At 43.9% G+C, this 6,932-nt stretch overlaps 1 long non-coding RNA gene across 1 annotated transcript; it reads right to left on the bottom strand.

The window, feature by feature from the left end:
• Positions 1 to 1,821: 1,821 nt before the first annotated feature.
• LOC137863127 (uncharacterized) lies at positions 1,822 to 6,525 on the bottom strand. Its single transcript, XR_011100703.1, has 2 exons — positions 5,432 to 6,525; positions 1,822 to 3,525 (listed from the first exon to the last, which is right to left on the bottom strand). It is a non-coding gene; the product is annotated as an uncharacterized lncRNA (long non-coding RNA).
• Between the last annotated feature and the right edge of the window lie 407 nt (positions 6,526 to 6,932).

Raw genomic sequence — 6,932 nt, 5'->3', positions numbered from 1 at the left:
GAGGCAGTGTATTTTTGGCAAAGGTTCCATCATGTATTTACATATTCTGCTGAGACGGATTGCCTGCAATGGCCAAACCCAAGCAATACAGTTCTATTTTTTTTCCTGCAGCCTTGTTATAGCTATGGAGTACTGAACAGGGAAGCAGATCTGAGACCGTTTAAATATTGCTTTGTTTGGCAGCTTATCAAGATCCTTCTTGACCTTTCCTTCATCCAGCAAAGTAATGCTTAAATATCTGTGGCAAGTGTTCAAGTTAATTGTTAGGGTTGATTTGTTGTTAATAGCTGAGGAGAACATGCTTGACCACATCAGCATCCTCAGGGCAGTGGTACTAATGGTGTAGGTCCTGCTATAGTTGGGAAAACTGCTGCACAGGCCGGTTATGATAGCAGTCTCTCCTTGAGGCTGAGGAATGACAGATAACAACCTTAATGAAGCATCACAGTTTTTGATCAGGGCTAGAGCTGAAGCCTTGCCTCATCAGGTAGATGCTTTGGAGCTGTTGTTGAACTTTTCATATTTACAATGCAGTATTATCCTGCTGTGCAGTGCTAGTTCTCCCTTTCTGAACACAGCACCATGCATGGAGCTAGGGCAGTAATCACAGAAGCAATTCTCATCCAGCTAAATGTGCAGAATGCTAGTGCAGCTCTGTCAGTCCCAAGGCTGCCCGAAATCAAATGCTTGGAACAAAGCATCTGATGCATTAAATGGATCGGCATACTGCCAAGAATCGATGTGCAGTGGTGGGTTAAAATAGAGTCCCTCCCTGAGGCTGTTTGAGGAGGGACAGTTCCAGGAAGAGTGGTGCTAGAAACACGGGCTGTGTTTCACAAACCTCAGTGCTGCACAGGTGTTACAAGCAAGGTGATGAGGATACTGGTAAGCAGGATCTGGCATCAGTTGGGAAACAGTGCCTGAGAAAATACCTGTTTGCAAGCCACAAGTTTATCAGACTATGTGAAGCACATAGGTACACGTCATTGTATACATCTAAACTCAGAGCTCGTGATCCAGAAGGTTATGTTCTTATCCTCAGTTGCAATTTACTTCCAAGATGTTACTCTGATCAGGATTTTATTTTTCTTTTTTAATAGCCGAACATCTTTCTCTCATGAGAATGTACTGTATCTGTACTGGATAGAAAGGAATGATGTGAATTTGGGCAGTGCCAGGCATTTCATTGTCACAGCCGAGGGTCTTCATGGCATAAAAATAAGGTGAAATCTGATATGTTCTCCACCATCAACTTCAGCAGAAAGTGCAGCATCTATCAGGAACTGTGAGTCCTGACATTCACTCTGCAAAAAGCAATGACACTAAAATGACATGCCGAATAGGTTAGTCATTGGTAATTTAACTCAGCAAGGGGAAACTAGCTTGAAAATGAGAAGGTCATGTTGCGTTGCTTCTCTAGTTTCCCAAGCTAAGATTCACTCTGTGTCCCTGAAAGACCTAGGTAAAGCTAAAATTAAGTCACTCAGATAAATATTTATAGGAGATATGTTCGGATATAATTCTCAAGGGGTCCACTTGCTCTCTCTGTGCTCTGAAATGTACTAAAGGGGAAATAATAGCACTATAAATACAATCTTGTTTAGCTAGGTCATTACCTTAGAGCTGTTTATCATAGTTCTCTAGGAACTAGAGTTGCAACTGTGAAAATACTATCAGGGAACTTAAAAACCCATACAGGGTGATCACTTTGGAAATGATACTTTGGTTGTGATACTTGAGTTACACAATGGTCCATCATTACAGCAGCAATCAGGTTTAAAACCCTTGTATGTGCAAGTCATAACAGTAACTAGTGCAGCATTCATACAGGTCGATCAGACTGTTTTGGTGCAGATTTCTTTGGACAAACCTTGGACATAAGCTCTTTTTTTTGTTGTTGTTTTGCTTGTGTATTTTCCCTGTATTTATTTTTCCCTACATTGGAAAATAGAACAGTGCACAAGAATTTAAGGATTCAGACAAATAACGTAATTTTGTTATTTTTCAACTCTTGGATTTCCATGACAATTTATTTACACATCTTCCAAAGTAATATATTGGACACTCTACAAACAGACAAAAATGCCACTTCTTGTAGAAAATTAATTTATCTTATTTGGTTTTGCTCTTGCCCTTGTAGGAGCAAAACTTAGTGACTTATGACTCTGTTTCCCCTGTAACTGGCTGTTCAAATTTCAATAATAAAGTATATGGAATTTGCAAGAGTTGAAAATTGTTTATACAGAAAGTAAAAGGATCAAAGTTATAAATCTATGATCCCCGGTTTCTGTGGGAAAACTTGAAGGTTAATGTGCTGCTCCTTTGACCAAGCAGTTCTTGGGATGTGAAAGCCTTACCAGGAATTTTGAGTTTTGCATTTGGTGTGAACATTTCCCAAGGAAGTCAGGAATAGGGGATGCATCCTGCTCTGGGCTGCACGAGCCTTTCTGGTTGCGTGTTCGGAAGCTCTGCGTCCAAAGCAGTCAGGAGGGAGTTGTGCAAAAGGATTCTTGTATTATTTTCCAACAGCGAAGCCAGCATTCACGCAAGGACTCTTTATCCATCCTCTTCCCTGTCTGGTAATTTGAGCCCGTGTTACCTCATTGATGTCACTTACTCTGTACTGGTTAGACCACAGCAACCTTGCCTGTTGAATTCCTCTTTTTAGGTAGCTCTGAAATTAAGTTTCTGTACCACAGCAGCCAGTGTAGCAGTTTTGAATGAGCAAGTCTTGTTTGTCCTTCCCATGACACCAATACAGACAAAAACCCAGCCAGCTGGTCCACGCATAGTGTTTTACTCTGCAGACATTACATGGAGTGTATTTAGGGTCATGACTATGTTTAGCATGTTTTTCTGAAACACCTGACAGACAATGGGGCCTTTGGCTTCTGAGCATCAACAGCACGTTGAAGCTGTGCCACTGAAACTTTCTTCTGTGTAATTGGTCTTTGGGCTGCATAAACAGCAAGGAATTGCTTCTTGTTTGAATTTGTCATTGTCCTGCTGCTGCTTTTCAGCTGTTACTTTTCTGTGACAACAGGAGCTCAGAATAACAAAAGCTTTCCTTTGCTGCAAACAATGTAGTACCACTGATGTGGAAGACAGAAGTGCACAAAGTGTGCTGTGAATGGTGTCCTGGCCTGTGATTCCTGGGGTCTTCAACCAGGTGTTGCAGCCTATCTGAATAGGCATAAAGCAGTGACTCACAGCCACATGGAGAAGCACCCTGTAGCCGTGACAGATCTACTTGCTCTGACCCAGCCAAAGAGGTCTTGTACTACATTTTTTCTGAGTTTTTCTTCTTGTTTCTTTCCCAGGTGTCCAGTGTCTTTTGTCTTTTGGGTTGTTACCTGGTTGCAACGGGTTGACTGGCCACAGTATGCAACTACAGACACTTACAGGATTTGTCCATGGCATGCTTACTGGCACAGGATCCAGGGCCTGACTCAACAAGTTTGTTGTTGTTGTTCTGGTTGTCCTCAGTGTCTTGAGTGCTTCTTTCTATGTTCTTCATTCGAGGAACTAGCCAGGACAAGGAAGAGCAGAAAGTGTTTTAGTACAGAGAGCACTGAGCTGTGCGAACACAAACCCAGCCTCTATAAGAAATGTGCTTAGAGTAACTTCACAGTCCCAGCACACACAAAGTCATTTCTCTATGGTAAAACATATTTGGCACAAGGATCATCCAGTTTCATCATTTGTCTTCACATCTGTGTTCCTACACTCTTTTTTTCCTTTCACCTTTGTTTTGGATCATTCTCTTGTGGTTACGTACTGCTGTGCTGAAAGGGAGTCTGTGGTCACTGCCTCCCCAAACACCTGCTGAGCTCTGGAAATTTTATCACAGAACAATCATCACCGTGTGGTGGGACTGGATAATACTCAAAATTCTCTTAATTTCTCTGTTTTTTCCAGGTGGATAGTTTGAAAATAACCTTGCTTAAAGAGACCTCCCACAGAAGTCTGTAAGAGTCTGGCAGACACTAAAGATTAAATAAGTTGTTTCCTAATAGTTTCTATCAGCATTTTGAAAACAAGAACAAAAAACAAACAAAAAAACCACGAAGCCCAACAACAAAAAGCATTACTCTTCTTCGCTGAAGAGCTTTCACCTTTGTGCCTGAAGACTCCATTTATCTGATCATGTGCAATAAGACTGACTTTCATGCGCTTTCCTTCTAATGTCAAGCCATAAAACAGCCTGGAGTCTGATACCAGCAGACCTTACCCAGCACTGTCTGCAGCAAACAGTGATTTCTTGCAAATAATTAAATCCCTGGGGAGCATCAATAGCTGGCTGCCTAACAGTGCATTTAGATAAGAAGGGAGGAACTGTAGGTGATGCAGGAGAATTACTTTGAAGAATATGCTGTCTCTCTAAAGCATTTTCTTCTGAGGGCAGATGTCTATCAAATCTGCTTCTCACCAATTAAATTTAGGATTGAAATTACTGCTACCGTAGAGCTTCAAGAGGTGCAGCCCTTCGTGAGCACACCAGCTTGTTGCCCCAGTCTTCCTCTGGACTTGTGCAGGCCGAGGCTGTGATCAGGCACGTCCCAAAGTACCACAGACCTGGCACGCTCTTCATGCTCCTGGCTGCCTTTGTTAACTGTGTGTGCAAGGGCAAGAGCTGGTGTCAAAGCTTTCTTAGCAGCTGCAACCCATTCCCATCCCCACGTGCTGAAAGCCTGGCACGGTGCTTAACAATCTCTTCTGAGCACACACTCGTGCTTGCCCCTCACACGGGGAGCAGACGCTTACTGGCTGGACCTTGAGACCGCTGTAGGAGCTGGGGGTGCTTCTCCCTTCTTTCTTTACACCAACCTGTTCCATCTCAGAGGAACTAAATACTTGCAGCTTCTGCCACAGTTAATGGGAGCTGTGATAAGAGCTTAGCAATCATGGAAATCCAGACTTCAGTTGTACTCCTGGGAAAGAAGGAAGATGTCTTATCCTGTTACAAAGCTTTAAAAGCCTTGGTAGTGCAGTGGAAGTGGTTTGTAATAGCAGGAATTCATTTGTTAATAAATTTTCCCTTGCTTGTCCCATCACTAATTCAGCACAATTCCAGTGCTGTAAGGTGGTCAGTGCTCAATGTTTCCATTTTTGGGTCTTAAAAAGAGCTTCCTAGCTCCTTTCAGTAAAGATGTGATAACAGATGTACCTGTTTATAAGCTTGTTTTAGCAGCTTGTTTCCTTTTGGAGTATATGCGATACATAGAGAATAGCAGCTGGGATATTTTTAGGGCAGTAAATTCAAAGAAAATATATAGGAAAGAGGGCTTGACTGTATAAAACACCAATAAGCACTGGCAGGGAGAAGAAGAATGTTTTAATGGATCTCCCAGGTTACTGAGGAAATCCCAAGCAGCACCCCGCTGTTCCTTCTATCTGGAAGGCAGAGGGCTCTGCTCTTCTTCAGCCTCACCTGGCTCCCGGTGGCAGGGCTGGTGCTGGCAGCCGCTGCAGTCTGCTGTGCCGTGGCAGTGTCCAGAACAGGTCCTGCTGCCCACAGCCCCGTCCAGTGCTCAGCACCTCTTCGTCAGCCTCGAGCTCTGATGCTGTCAAGAGCAAACAGCTGCAGCAGGTAACCTCAGGCTCGCTGGGGCAGCGGGGGACGTGTCCGCATCTTGGATGCTTCGGTTCTTGGCCCGGCATCCTAGCTCAAATCTCTCTTTGGTGGCAGTTGACTGCACACAACTGGGAATGGAGCTGAGGGAGATGCAGACCCAGGAATAGCGTTTTCTGTGGGAGGGGCCAGAAGGATATTTAAAGAGTAATGCTGCTCTGCAGTGCTGCAGCCAGGTCTGCTAGAGCTCAGCTATCAGAGCCCAGGTCAGGTTGCCCTCTCACAGCTTGCTGCTGCACTTTCTGTTCTTGAATTTTCCTGTAATGTGCTTCTACTGCCTATTTTTGGTTTCTTTATAGCCTTTGCCACAATACTACTGCAGCCTGTCTGTTTGCCACAGGGGGTCTCCTCACCTAAACAGCGCTGCCTTTGGAGGTGTTCTGGAAGTCGTTTGCAGTGCTTTATGCGCAGTGTGAACAATGGCTGGCCTTTCTGCTCTGTTTCTCGGTGCATGATTGACCAGAAGTGGCTTATAATTAAGCTGTAAGACAAGACAAGGCAAGGCAAGGCTCGTGTTCCTGGATAACTGAAGCATGATGCAGGTGCTGGTGGCTGAGGCAAAAGGACAAAGGGACTCACTCCGGTGTAACCATCACCTGCCCCGATGCTCATTGCCAGAGCAGGCAGTGTTATAATAATACAGGCAGTAGTATAATAATAATGCTCAGAGCCGAGTACTTTGCACTTTCCATCTTCAAAGCAAACATTAACTAACTTGTTGACACGACCTCCCACTGTGGGAGGCGAATCACGGAGAGAGTTTTAAAAGCAGACTGGGTCCTCAGGGGAGAATTAAGAGGTAAGATAGGTAATGTTTTATCATACCCCCTTTTTAGCACAGTGTAAGTGCCCAAAATGAAGCGTGTGAGTTGGATACATTCATTCCTTGCACATTACCAAGGCAGGGACGGTAGGGCCACTGGTCCAGAAGGTCCAGCTGTCCCCTGGATGCCACGCTATTTCCCAGCTCTGCGATGCCACTTCCATGTTACTGCAGAGGTGTTTATACGCATCCGGGCGATGTTTTATGGTATGCATCTAGAAAAATTACAACATAAACATGTCTGCTCACAAAATGAGACTTCTACCTGGCAGTTTACAAGGATTTTGTAGCTTCTCTGACTTAGTAAATCTCACTACTTTCCCTAATGAGAAAAATCTCAAGTCTCCTGAGGGTAGGACTAATGTTCTTGGTAGAGAATATTCGTTTTTTTATGGTTAAGTCTTTTGGAAGGAAAAAGATGGTGCTGTACCTGAGTAACTCACTGCATCTCACCTGCTTTTTAAACTCTCCTGAAAA

This window comes from Anas acuta, chromosome 12 (assembly GCF_963932015.1).
Source record: "Anas acuta chromosome 12, bAnaAcu1.1, whole genome shotgun sequence".
In the NCBI taxonomy this organism is placed as follows: domain Eukaryota; kingdom Metazoa; phylum Chordata; class Aves; order Anseriformes; family Anatidae; genus Anas; species Anas acuta.
Note: the sequence above shows the minus strand (reverse complement) of the source record. Positions and strands in the feature narration are given on the sequence as shown.